This window comes from Herpailurus yagouaroundi, unplaced genomic scaffold (assembly GCF_014898765.1).
Source record: "Herpailurus yagouaroundi ecotype Mexico unplaced genomic scaffold, PumYag 141, whole genome shotgun sequence".
Taxonomy (NCBI): domain Eukaryota; kingdom Metazoa; phylum Chordata; class Mammalia; order Carnivora; family Felidae; genus Herpailurus; species Herpailurus yagouaroundi.
In genome coordinates, this window is record NW_024412396.1 from 48,148,380 (window position 1) to 48,161,615 (window position 13,236).

At 52.9% G+C, this 13,236-nt stretch overlaps 1 protein-coding gene across 6 annotated transcripts in view; it reads right to left on the reverse strand.

The window, feature by feature from the left end:
- The window catches only part of MIDEAS (mitotic deacetylase associated SANT domain protein), a 66,834-nt gene that overhangs the window by 26,659 nt on the left and 26,939 nt on the right, over nucleotides 1–13,236 (reverse strand). Inside the window, exon 1 of one of the 6 annotated variants that reach the window (XM_040477640.1) lies at nucleotides 997–1,039. The exons of 4 other annotated variants lie outside the window; for them this stretch is intronic. The gene's annotated coding sequence lies outside the window, so the exon portion shown is untranslated. Of the gene's footprint in view, nucleotides 1–721; nucleotides 747–996; nucleotides 1,040–13,236 lie in introns of those variants that run through there. One more of the 6 variants, XM_040477641.1, reaches the window with a different exon arrangement.

The following is a 13,236-nucleotide window of genomic DNA, read 5'->3' on the forward strand; positions in this document are numbered from 1 at the left end:
GAGTGTGCACCTTGTGGAGGGTACCAGGCACCAGGCGCGGGGGGATGGCCACTCAGAGCCTGGGGGAGGGGAAGCTCTGCACACTGGGTTGGGTGAGATGGAGGCGGAGTCTGTGAATAATGCTCCAGGGCAGGGCTGCTCCTGCCCTGGGCCCCACACTGGCTCACCAGCAGCTGTTTGGTGAGGCTGGTCTGCCTCCTCCCACCCTGCACCCTGTGCAATGAAGGACGATCACTCAGGACACCACAGTAGGTTTCTAAAGCTAGGCTGGGAACTTGCTTATAAGAAACCAAGGGGGCAAATTCTGGGGAGGCTGAATCACCCCAGAAGCTTCTGCAGAGTCCTTTCCGTCACCCCTACTGGAAGGCTAAGAGTGCCAAAAGCACAGAGACCCAGACCTGGGACCCACAGAGCAGAAAGGTCATTATCTGGGGTGATGAGGAGAAGAGTGAAAGATGCCTGGGACTCCTAGAGGAAGGTGGGGAAAGGACACACCAAGGCAGCAGGGCCCTAAGTAGTAGTAATAATAGTAATAATAGTAGTAGTAGTAGGATGATGATGATGGTGATGATGATGATGATGATAATAAAATGCACCTGTGCCAGGTCTGTCCTAAGTGCTCTGCATATGTCCAGTTCCCACAACAGCACTGTAAATCAGCATGAAGCCCAAGCATGAAGCATTGTTATTTTAACCTCCTCTCCAGCCCCTGCAAGCTCACCCCTGCCTCAGGTCTAGCTGCTGCTGGTGGGGCTTCCAGCTCTCATACCCTACGCGTACATCACAGCTCGCAACGCTGGACAAGACTGAGCCACTTCCTCTCATTTCTTGTGCCCCAGCCCCACTTCTCTGTTCCTCAGGTGGAAGCTGGCCTGTCCTTCCTCACAGCGAGGAAGAGGAAGGACGCCATCTGTTCCGAAGGCTGCAGACCTGTGGGCCAACTCCCTGAAGGTGCAGGGAAGAGGGTGTAACGAGGAACCTCTGTAGGCAGCTCACCCTGGGACCAGCTGCAGGGTCTCTAACAGCGGATGCAGGAACACTGCAAAAGGAAACCCACAGTCACCAAGGGGCCCCAGACAGTACAACCCACTCTTATCAGTCTGGTTGTCTGTCCCGGCTGTATTCACTCTCCTTTCCGCTGGGCACTGCACTGTTGCAACCAATCCCTAACCAGACCCGGTGATACACCCCTGGACAGAAGACAAGGCAAGAGTCTGACATCAGTGACCAGGAACCTATGAGGCTTTCAGGAAGATCTGTGGTGGAAAGCACTTTTTCTCTATAGAAGAAAGCAATGTGCACCAAGAAAAGGAAACAGTGCTGAACCCACATATGTATTTTGCAGACACGTGAGAGAAGGTGCTGGAAAGGCCTCTGGGAGTTCTATGCTGATGGTGACACCATACCCTCCAGGGAGGGCAACTAGAACACATACAGCTCCCTGAGTACCCTCACCAGCCCTGCCACATGCCCGCAGAGGGGACCAAGGCCACTCCCAAGCTGGAGATACTGCATACTGCCATCTGAGAGACAAGACCGTTGTGAGTCAAGGTTCCACAGGCCAGGACTAGCTTGTCCCAGCAGCTGCAGGGGCTCAGCTCTGACCCAGGGATCAGAGTTGACTGCAAGTCCCTCCTGACCTTTATTGCTAAAACTCCTCGCTGCTGCTCTTACAACCGAGGCCACTTCCCACCCCACCAAGTCAGCACTAGGAAGACGGGGAGTCAGAGCTCATGCATCCCTAACCAAGGCAAAACAGACCTAAATACAGCATCTAACAAGGCTCCAAATCTCTAGGCCAGCCAGTTCCCAGAGCACCAGACAGGCTATCTTAGGACAAAGTCTAAACTATCCTGCCCACGAGTCTTGCAGACTTTGGCTCCTGCCAGCTCTCTCAACCTGCCATGCTTGAGCCGTCATTCAGTGCTGTTCCTGCTTTGCTTCCGGGTCTTTGGCCAGGCAGCACCTCTGCCTAGGACACCTTCCACCCTTTCATCTGGCCAGGTCCTACTTGTCCTTCAGGTCTGAGACACTGCTTCCTCTGGGAAGTCCTCCCTCACCCCAAGGCTTAGCCAGAAGCTTCACTATGAGCCCACAACACCTCCCAACCACCCCCCCCACCCCCCGCCAACACTCAGCACACTAAATTCCAGGTGCCTATTTCTATTTCTTTGTCCCCAGCAGACTGCAAGCTCCATGGAGCAGAGTTTGCAGACCGTTGTACCTTGGCATTTAGCTTGTATCTGCCTCTTGGGATGCTCATTCAAGACTGCGCCCAAGGTGAGTCAGAGCTCTGCCCGGGCAGACTCATGGCCCGCACGTCCACCCTGGGCTCCCGCCCAGCCCTGACTTCCAGTCTCTCTCCCTGATGCACATCAGAGATCTCCATGATGCTGAGATGAAGTGAAAAGGTCCCGCCTCCTAACCCCATCCTACCCCATCCCATCAGTCGCCTCAGGCCCTCTCCAACCCATCTGAGCACAAATTCTTCTCTAATTGCTGGCCCACAGGCTACTTTGCCCCTTGACTGCCACTTGCTGCCCCACACCACATGCAGGTCAACTTGGGAAAGTGCCAGCCCCTCTGTTGTCCCGTCCAATTTTTCTTTCCCCATGGCTTCCCACCCTTACCTAGACCACAGCCAGAGAGAGACATGAGCCTGTGGATCTGTTTACCTCCTGCCCTGACATGGCTGGGCTTAAGACACCAAGGTATCTGGCTAGGATGCCAGGGGGTGAGGAGCCCTCCCTTCTTAGAGGAGCCCAGCATGGCCCAGTGGCACTCCAGCCCACACTCATATCCTGGAAAGTTCTCTCTCAGATACTCTGGGGACTGTGGCTACAACCACACTGAGCAAGTAGTCTGGAACTGACATCCTGGGCTAGCTAGAGTTGCCCAGGCCCTACATAAGCCTTCCCTCTGGACACAGTGCAATCATCTGCAGTGCTGTATGCCCTGCTCTAACTGCAAGTTCACACCAGGCTGAAGGGCCCCATTTCTCCAACCCACTGGACACATAAGTCTTGTTTATAAAGGAGTTTGCAAACCAGTAAGGAAGGAGACACCAGCAACAGGGACAAGGACTTGCCTCTGATATGCCCCTGGGGGCGTGAGAGAGCAGGCCCTATGCTCTGCCCATTCCCCATCCAGAGAGTCCCCAGATTAGCACTTCTCCAGATTCAACTTCAGCTCTGAAATGCAGAGCCCATGCCAATAGAGTCTCAGGGGTCTCAGCCACCAAGCTGGTCAGGCTCGGAAGGTTTGGCCAGGGTTTGAGCTGGCAGCAGTCTGAGCTGTGACCATAAAAATGCTAACACTGAGGGGCGCCTGGATGGCTTGGTCAGTTAAGCGTCCGACTTCGGCTCAGGTCATGATCTCGCGGTCCGTGAGTTCGAGCCCCGCCTCGGGCTGTGCTGACAGCTCAGAACCTGGAGCCTGTTTCAGATTCTGTGTCTCCCTCTCTCTCTGCCCCTCCCCTGTTCATGCTCTGTCTCTGTCTCAAAAATAAATAAACGTTAAAAAAAAAATTAAAAAAAAAATGCTCTAACACTGAGATGCTTTTAAAGGGATATGTGTGAGAGAAGACTCCTTTGCCTTCTGAGCCACCCTCAGGGCTTCATTCAGGTATCTACCTTTATTGTCCCTCTCCTCTACTTCCAGCAAACACCCTCAGGAAGTCCATAGGAAGTCAGGATGTCCATGAGAGGCCAGGATAACCAGATCTGTTTTATAGGGGGGAAGCAAAGAGTCTCAGGCAGAGCCAGGAAAGGATCGAGCCTCCAGGCTCAGATTTTGCCCAGGAAAATCCCCTCCAACAGGATTTGGGAATCCCAGGGGAGTAAGGTAAAAACTGGCAGAAGAGATACAGCAAATATCCCTTAAGTTCCTTAAATAGCTAAACCTCTGGAAAGGGCCTCATGGGGATGGGTGGGGCCCTTGGTCTCCTTATAAATTTATGCCCTAAGGGACTCACACCACCGGAGGCTGCTCCAACCCCTCCCTCCCTTTGGAAAGGCAGGGCTCCCAGCAGGTCTCGGGCAGAGCCCTCTGGAGTCTGTGTCTGAGCCCCAGTGCCAGACTCTGCCCGAGACAGGCCAAGACACAGAGGAGCTCTCTCACAGGGGCATGGCCTCACCCTGCCTAGCTAACAACCCCCCCACCTCTCCTCATACACAACACCTGTGCAGCCCTCCAGGCTCTGGGAGACACAGAACGGGCACAGTCCCTACCTGCACAGAGCTCCCAGTCTCATGGAGGAGAGACACAGAAACACACACTGATTATAATGCACAGTGGCCCATGCAGGAGCTAGAAATACAAGGAACATGTAACCTGGGGAGAGTTCCCTGACTTTGAGCCTTTGCCGCAGCTGTTCCCTCTGCCCGGAAGCCCTGCCTCCACTCTGACAATCTACCTTTCTTCAAGGCCTACCTCCTGCAGGCAGCCTCTGGCACACACTGTTCTCACCCCTTCTGAATCTTCATGCTCTTATTCACAGTAACCACTGTCCCACAAGGCTTCTTCAATTCCTTGTGTTTCTGCACCAAGACTGGGGAGGATCAGGGCCTGGGCCCAATGGAGAGTGCAGTGGGCTGGTTGTCAGATCACCAGGTGTCTGGTCCAGGAGCTGCGGCTCACTGGCTCCTGCCTTTGAGGAACTTAGGAGCTTTGGGCTGGGCAGGGGGGACACGGCAGGACTAAGAAACACCTTTGTAACCAGCAACTGCCACATGACATGTTAGCCACCAGCACTGACCACATGCCCAGTGTGTGTGAGTACTGCTCACTTGTGTAATCACTATTCCCATCTGAGAAATGAGAAAAGGTCGGCTCTGAGAAGTACCTTGTTCCAGGTCACAGCCTAAGGACACAAATGAGGAGCCAGGATTCAAATCCAAGCCTGCCAACTCCAAACCAGATCTCTATCAGACCCTGCTGCCCAGCTATGGAGAGCAGTGGTTCTCAAACCTACCCTAAGCGATCGATGGGCTCCCGGGTCTGGTGAGGCCTCGGGGGGGAGGGCCGTGGAAATATGCAGTGCTTCATAAGCAGCCCACGTGTTGCCCGGATGCTGGATAAGGGGAAGACTAGAGGGTCAGGGACTGGCACAGTGTGGTTTCCAAGGACCCACTGCTCCTCCCTCCTAAAGGAGCTGACTGCCAGAGGGCCATACCCTGCCCAGGAGATAGGATGGACTTTGCTCTCAGTTAGCCCTAGGGCTGACCACAGCTCTTAGAGCACCAGAGGCCCAGATGAATGCCCTGTCTACTGAGCACATACTATCTGTCAGGCATAGTGCTAAATGCATTGCTGGCAACATCTCATTTAACCCTCACTCTTCTTGGTCCCATTTTATAAGTCAGAGACGATACACTCAAAAATATCTATTTAACACAAAAGAAGACAGTAATGGAGTAACAGAGAAACAAACAAACAAAAAAAGACACAAGACAGAAATCAATAGCAAAATGGCAGACGTAAACCCAAACTTATCAATAATTATTTTAAATGCAAATAGATTGAACACTACAATTAAAAGGGAGAGGTTGGGAAAATGGGTTAAAAAAATTAAAAACAACCCATTGATCCAACTATATGCTGTTTACAAGAGACAACGCTTTAGATTCAAGGACACAGGCAGGTTGAAAGTAAAAGGAAGTCAGAAGATAGACCATGCAAACAGTAACCAAAGAGCTGGATCAGCCATGCTAATATTATGCTTATAGACGTTAAGACAACTGGAGACAAAGAAGAGCATTTTATAATGATCAAAGGGTCCAGCCATCAAGAGGATATTACAATTATAAACATATATGCACCTAACAACAGAGTCCCCAATATACGTGAACCAAAAACTGTTGGCAGGTTAGGGAGAAACAGACAACTCCACGATACTAGCTGCAGACTTCAATACTCCACTTTGAATGATGGACCGAACAACTAAACAGAAGATCCACAGGAAACAGAAGACTACAACACTATAAAGCAACTAGACCTAACAGATATCTACAGAACATTCCACCCAACAACAGCAGAATTCACATTCTTCTCAAGAACACATGGAATAGTCTCTAGGATAGATCATAAATTAGGCTATAAAACAAGTCTCAATAAATTTAAGAGTTGAAACCATACCAAGCATGTTCTCCAATCAAAATGAGATAGGATTAAAAATCAATAACAGAAGGAAATTTGGGGAAGTTACAGGAAATGAAGGTTATAAGTAACTTGTCAAGTTCTCCCAGCCCAGAACTGCCACTCCCTCAGACCATGGTCTCTACACCTTCTCCACAGCCCTAGGAAACTGCAGAGCTCAGATTTTTGCAAATGCCTGGGTAGCCCTCCTCCCATCCCCCACACCGGACACACACTGAACCTGACCCCAAGCTTGACCCCAGAATCAAAACAGCTGTGGGAGGGCGAGGCCTGTGGGGCTGTAACAGTTTGTTATGCAGCCTGTTTCTCCCCGGGAAAAAGGCCACAGGCAAATATTTTCACTCCCCCTGCCTGTCTACAGAATATCCAAAAGAAGGAAGCAAACATTTATAGAGCACTTCCCCCCACGCCAGGCCCTTGACATACCCCGAATCCATGCTTACAAACTTCCCATCTGGGCATCTGATTGTCTGCATTCTAGAGGGAAACCGAGGCTCTGCCGTTAAGAAGGCAGAAGCAAGATTCAAATCCCTGTTGTCAGCCTTCAAAGTCCCTGGTCTTCCCATAATTCTTCCAAAAAAATCCCAATTCCACACTTGCTGTGGGCCTCAGAAGGAATGCTACACAGGAGAACCCCACTCATATGGGCACCTCCCCCCTTCCTCTTGCTCCCTCCCAGCTGCTGCTTTTCCTGGGAGCACTTCTAAGCAGAGCACAGTATAGAACACTCCCACCAAGACATAATCCCAGCCCCAGTCCGTCAGAAACAGGCTCCTCGAAAGACTGGGGGTATCTGTTAAACCCCTGGAAGCCCATGGGGTTTTGAGGTAAGGGGGCAGGGCAGCAGAGGTGAGTTGGGAGCTAGCTGCAGGGTCAGTAGGATCTCACTCTGGAACAAGAGACTCCGTTCCACAGGGAGAAAGGTGGCTTGTGCCTCTCTTCAGAGCCAACCAGCAAAGCGGGGCCCAGCTGGGGAAGCTGAACAGATTCCAAATATTAAGGGATACCCAGTGTTCACTCAGTCCAATTCCTCGTTCCACAAAGCAGCCCAGAGAAGGAAAGAAATTAGCCTGCAGATGCACATCCAGAAGCAGAGCAGGGCCCAGAACCAAGAATTCCAATAACAATGTTTCATGCCTCCACTTAGGCCACACCTTTTGGCAAGACACTGAGCAGGCTTGGAGCCAAGGTGAAATCCCAACATCACAAAAAATAAGGCTTTCTCCTTCACCACCATCGCCATCTCCAACACTTCCAGAGGGTGCCACTACCATGGTGCTAAGCCCATGGCACTGTTTCACCTTCACGAGGTAGGTATTAGTACTCTCCCTCTTTTTCAATGAGGAACTTGAAGGTCCAAGGGGTCAAATCACTTGCCACAGGAGTACAGAGGCAAGACAGGGACTGGAACCCACAGTCCTTTTTGCCAACTTCCTCCCCAGGGCTTCAGGCTCAACGTCTTGCTTAGTGGCTGGGACAGATGGCAGCAGCCTCTGGACTGCTCACATCTTCTCCCTGGAGAAGCAGCTCCAGCTGGCCTGAAAACCACCATGGTGTTCTGTAAGCATGGCTGGTCAGGTAAGGTGGTGGCTGAGAGAGGCCTGGGGAGGGGATGGCTTTGAAGATGAAGAGGCTACTGGTGATCACCACCACAGGGGACAACCTGTGGAAGGCTCACCATTTTCTGCTCAAGAGGAAGCCACACCCCTCCCATACTCTCCAACCCCACACCCGCAGTTGACAAACAGCCTTTTACAAATAAAGACTTGACTCTCCCCTGCTTCTCAGACATCCTAAATCCCAATGGGGCTCAGGCTCCTGTCCCTTCCTGGCACCCTGAAGTCTGGGTCAAGTCAGTTCCGTGACTGGGTTCCTACTAATGCTGATGGCCTCCACCCAGGGCACTGAGCATCAGCCCCAGCCCTAGCAACCCACCTCTCTGCACAGGGCTCTCCGAAAGGTTTCCTCTCAAGAACTTGAATTTCTAAATAAGGGCTATTGCCTGCACGTACTAATTAAGGGAGACAGATAGTGCCCACCCCCTCCAAAGATCATTGGTCCAAATCTCTATTTCATGACTGATAAAACTAAGAGGTGAAGTGACTTGCTCAAGGACACGCAGCTGATTCCTTGGGTGGAGGTGTGATCAGGGCCTCCCCAGGTAGGTGTTCTTACACTCAGCACTCCCTGGCAATGCCAGGTCCTTGATGTTTGGCTCATGCCCCCTCGGTAGGGAGGCAGAACAGGGGGGGTCTGGCATGTGTGGTGTCCTTATCAGCCCAAGGTCTCCTGCGTGGTCAGCTCCAGAAGTGGCCAAGACCTACCAGGTGGCACGGGGTGGGCAGCGAGGGGGTGTCTTGCTGGTTTGGAGCAAAAGAGTGGGGACAATATGGCTCCCCAATATCTGCTAGTGACCAAGAAGCACAAAAACTTGCTGTCAGCAGAGGGGATGTCATCATGGCTGCCTGGGCCTCTTGGATGAACTACAAGGTGGGCACAGAGCCGCCTGCCTCATCTGCCCAACCATCCAGTCAATGCCGCGCCCTTTCTCAGGCCCTGGTCAAGATCCAGGGCCTCTGCCAAGTGCTCACACATTCCTTGCGTTTCTCCAGTCTCTGAGCAGCTGCTTCGGGGCCTTTTTTTCCTGTGTTGATTTATTCTTTATTGTTCCTGAAATACACCCAGAGGCCTTTGGCACTAGGCACCAGCAGAGCATCCAGCCCAAGCCCCAAGTCCACACCAACCAGATTCTCTGAGACCTGGGCCAAGCCAGCTGGAACGATGGACCCCAGGGTCAGACCTCACAGCCAGGAAGGGAGACCCAAGTCCTAGAACCGATGTCAGGTGTGACTACAGAGGCTGGCATGTTTGGGGAGGAGGAGACACTTGGAAGGTCTCAGGGAGGCCAAAACTAAACCTTTCTACTCCTCCCATGCATGAACGACTCCCCCAGCAACCTCCCTCCCCCCACCCCCAACACACACACACACACACACACACACACACACACACACACACACAGCTGACCCTCATGTGCCTGTTGCCCTCCACAGGAGGGCCTCGTGGCTCAGGCTCGGCTTCTGACTGCCTTGTGCAGTGTTTGGAGAGGGAAGCCTCAGAGGGGTCTTCCCCACCCTTCCCAGCCCAGAATATCTCCCTAATCAGCCAGTCTAAAGGTGCCTGAATGCCTGAATTCCCAACACCAGTCCTTCATTCCAAGGGTCAAAACACTGTTCCCTCTGCACATGGAAAGAGCCCAGAAGAGTGTGAGCTGCATGGTAAAAAAGAGACAGGGCTTTAGGGTCTGACAAAATGTGCCTGGGCTTCTCCAATCACCAGCTTCTCTATGGGTCTGTTTCTCTGTCAGTAAATGGGTACACCATCTTCACCTCATAGTTACTGTGGGATTAGACGAGGCTGATAGATACAAAGAGTGCCCGGCACAAAGTAAAGGCTCAAGAAATGTGCTTTCCTTTCCCCTCTGCTGGGCGGGAGTAGCATCATTGTCAGTCTTCAACACCTCGGGAGGAACTGAATGGTGAGACTCAGTTCTGCAGCTGGTTGAGCGCAGGGCTGGCCAGCATGAGCAGGACAAGGGGATGAGGGGTCCCAGCAATAGTATGGGGCTCTGCAGGCAGGCAGGGCCTCTGGCCTAAGGACCCAGGAGGCGCACACCCAGCACAGGCCTTGCCTGGGCTCAGCTGTCCCAGCAGGGCCTGCAGGGACATGGTGAGACGAGAGTCCCCACATAATACCTGGCAGAGCTTCCAGGCCCCTAATGGAGCTGCCACCCTCCTGGGCTCACTCTAAGAAGAGCATTCAAAGGGAAAGTGCCATCACCTGAGGGAAGCTGGGGAGAGGGTGGCCAGAGGACAAATGAGCAGGGACGCCTGCAGAGAGCAAGTCAGCCTGCCCCAAGGCGACCACAGTGAAGGTCCCACAAGTGGAAGTGCCGCCTGGTTATTTTTGGCACCTCTTCTGCCCAAAGCCAGCAAGGAAAGGCAGCTGCTAGCAACATGGAAGGGCTGTTTATGCTCAAGTGTGCAAGCACTGATGCAGGGACAAAAAGAGCACAGCGGCCACTGCGCAGAGGGGGCCTCTGCCCCCTTTCTTCCTCTCCTGACTGTCCCTATTAGGTCCAATCTGCCCACCACATAGCTGACATAGCGTGGGTACTTCTGCTTTCACTCAGATCCAGTCTCCCAACCACAGAACTCTAACACACACACACACACACACACACACACACACACACACACAGACAGACAAATAAATAACTATGGAGCCAGCTGGGGACTCAGCCACACCCAGGAGCAGGGACAGTACTCCTCTGGGCTCTTCCTGCACCGAAGCAGCCCTCCCACCTTCCGAACTGGGAGGGGCAGGGGCCAGGGGCCAGGGGCCGGATGGACACTGGAGCAGTTCCTCTTCCTACCCGCCTCAGGTGAGAGTGGGGGCATGGAGGGGAACCTCAAGGAATTCACTGCCTCTCTGCTTCCCCATTTGAAACGGAAAGAGTTGGGACTAGATGTCCCAAAGTTCCTTCCAGCTCTGGGATGACTCCTGGGAGCTGGGGAGCCCAGGACTGTGACCCAGTGCCAGCTAAGGAGGTCAGAGCAAGATCAGGTGGGGAGAGGGATCTGAGCGGCAGTCAGGCAGTCAGGTACACTCCCCAGGAGCTGCCAGAAGGCTGGGAGAGGGAGGAGGAGGTAGAAGGGAAGAAAGGGGGAGAAAAGCCAGCGGTACACGCACTCTCGGGGTGCCAGTTATCACGTAAGCAATTCTGAGCTCTGGGGCCCTCCCCTTCAAGGAACTGACAAATTCTGGCAACAGCAGGCTGGATGGGGCCTCTGCCTGCCCAACTGCTGGAAAAAGCTGGGAATCAAAACCCCTCACTGTTTTCCTTCTTCTCTGGACCCTATTTCCCCAGAGAAGTTGGGCAGCCTCACAGGGAACCCCCTTCTGGGTGCAAGCCTGGTATACTTCCCCCTCTTCAAGCTCTGGTGTGGACAAATCTTGCCCTGGTTGCTCCCCTCCCCCCTCCCTGAGACTCCTGGAAGCAGCAGCACTGCCTGGAAAAAATAACCCACGAGCTCCCTGCGGCTGGAGAGAAAGGCAGAGAGAACAGGGAGCACCTTCCCCAGCTGGCCACAGCACCGGGCTGCGTTCCAGGAAGAGCAAGAGCGAGAACCACTGCCAGGGAAGCCTCAGGCCCCCAGCCCCTCTCCTCCCCACCACCCCCGCAAACCACAGCAGGCAATCAGGTCCCTCGGGGAGACCCCCACCCCCGCCCCAGCAAAACCCCAGCTCTGTCTTGACATGTGGCAACTTCTTATATAATATGTTGGTGTCTCCCCCCTCCCCCACTCCACCCCTGCTATTTCAATTGGTGAAAGAGCCAAGGCGCTCTTTAGAGGGACGACTCCCACCCTCAGCTCCACCCAAACCTCCACTGAGGTCACACTGGGAGGCTTCAGGTGAAGCAAAGACAAGGGGACTTTTTCCTGGGCTGAGAAAGCAGCCTTCCTCCCACCCACGTGAGCAGTTCTGCCTGAGGCCTGGGCGGGTAGGTTCCTGAGAGCACCATCTGATCTCTGGGAAGCTGAGCCCTTAACCCTGGGCTGCAGGGACGGAATCCCTAGCAAAAACACACAGGCACCAGGATCCGGGCCGGTCTAGATGACGGAGGATCACACAGCTATACTCACGGCCTAGGGAGTTATAAAATGAGCTTCATTCACACAAGCCCCAATGCCCTGGAGGAGGGCCCTCCTACCACAAGCAGGACAGACTTCATTTCCTCTTCCCTGGGAGGAGCAAAAGGCACACAGCTGGACTTGGGGGGAACCAGTGAAATGACAGCCATCATCTGTTGAGTACCTACTGTGTGCCAGGCACTTTGCATGCATGATCTTGTTTAAACTTCACAGCGACCCTATTATCATCCTCATTTCACACGTGAGGAAACTGAGGCTCAGGAAGTTAAGCAATGCCCAAAGCCACACAGGAAGTAAAGAAGCTGGAGTAGGAACCCACGTCTGCCCAGTCCTCATCCCTGTGCACCTGCCAGGCTTCCTTCACAGTCACTGCCCGGGGTTAGTGTCCCCACACCATCCAGGAATGGTGATCTGAGTATGGGGGCGGAAGTGGGTGTGGACAAGTTTTGCCTGATGGCTCTGGAATCTGAACTGATGCCCCACTAACTGTCATCACTCCCAAGTGTGTGACTGTGAGCGCCCCTGTAAGTGTGCATGTGTTGGGGTGGAGGGAGGGTGATCTGGATTCCAAATAGAAGTTTCCAACACAAAATTATGCTGTAATGCTTCTGATTCATAAAATGAGCTCACAGTCTCAGGGTATCCTGAATGTTGCCTCAAATGCAAATGCAGATCCCTTAAGTAAGTGGAGATTTCAGCACACTCCACCTAGCTCCAGACCTGCGTGCAGTTTATTTAGTTCAGCCCCACATAGTCAGTCTCTACTGTGTAGGAGCAACCCCTCTATTGGAATGCAACCACTAGCTGCGTTTCCTGCGTGCACGAGTGCGCGCGCGCACACACGGTGCCAAACTGGCCTGGCCAAAGGAAATGCCCAGGTTAGCAGATTCCCAGGCAGGAGGCTTCACACTCTCACCCTGAGGTCCCACTGGGGTCAGAATGACCAGACACATTCTGTCTGCCAGAAGACCAGCGGCAGGGCAGGGCCAAGAAACTGGGTTCACCAGCACCTGAATCACTCATGGACCAACCCCTTTGAAACCAAAGGTGCACTATGAGTCCCGGCAGCAGGACTCCCTGGGCCCACCACATGCAAGCCCGCAGTTTCTTGATGGAGATCTTTCATTCGTTTGTTCAACTAACATATACAAAACACCTACTGGAAGCCAAGCATTGTGAGAACAGTAAGTAGCACACATTAGAGCAGAGGCTAGGGTGATCCTGAAACGTACTTGCTGCATTTCAGAATCCTCACTGCAACTGTTTGAAGGCGGGACAGAGATTCAGAGTTTATGTTTTGTTTTTTTTTTTTTAAATTTTTTTTTTTTTACATTTTTTTTTTTTTGGGGGGGAGACAGAATCG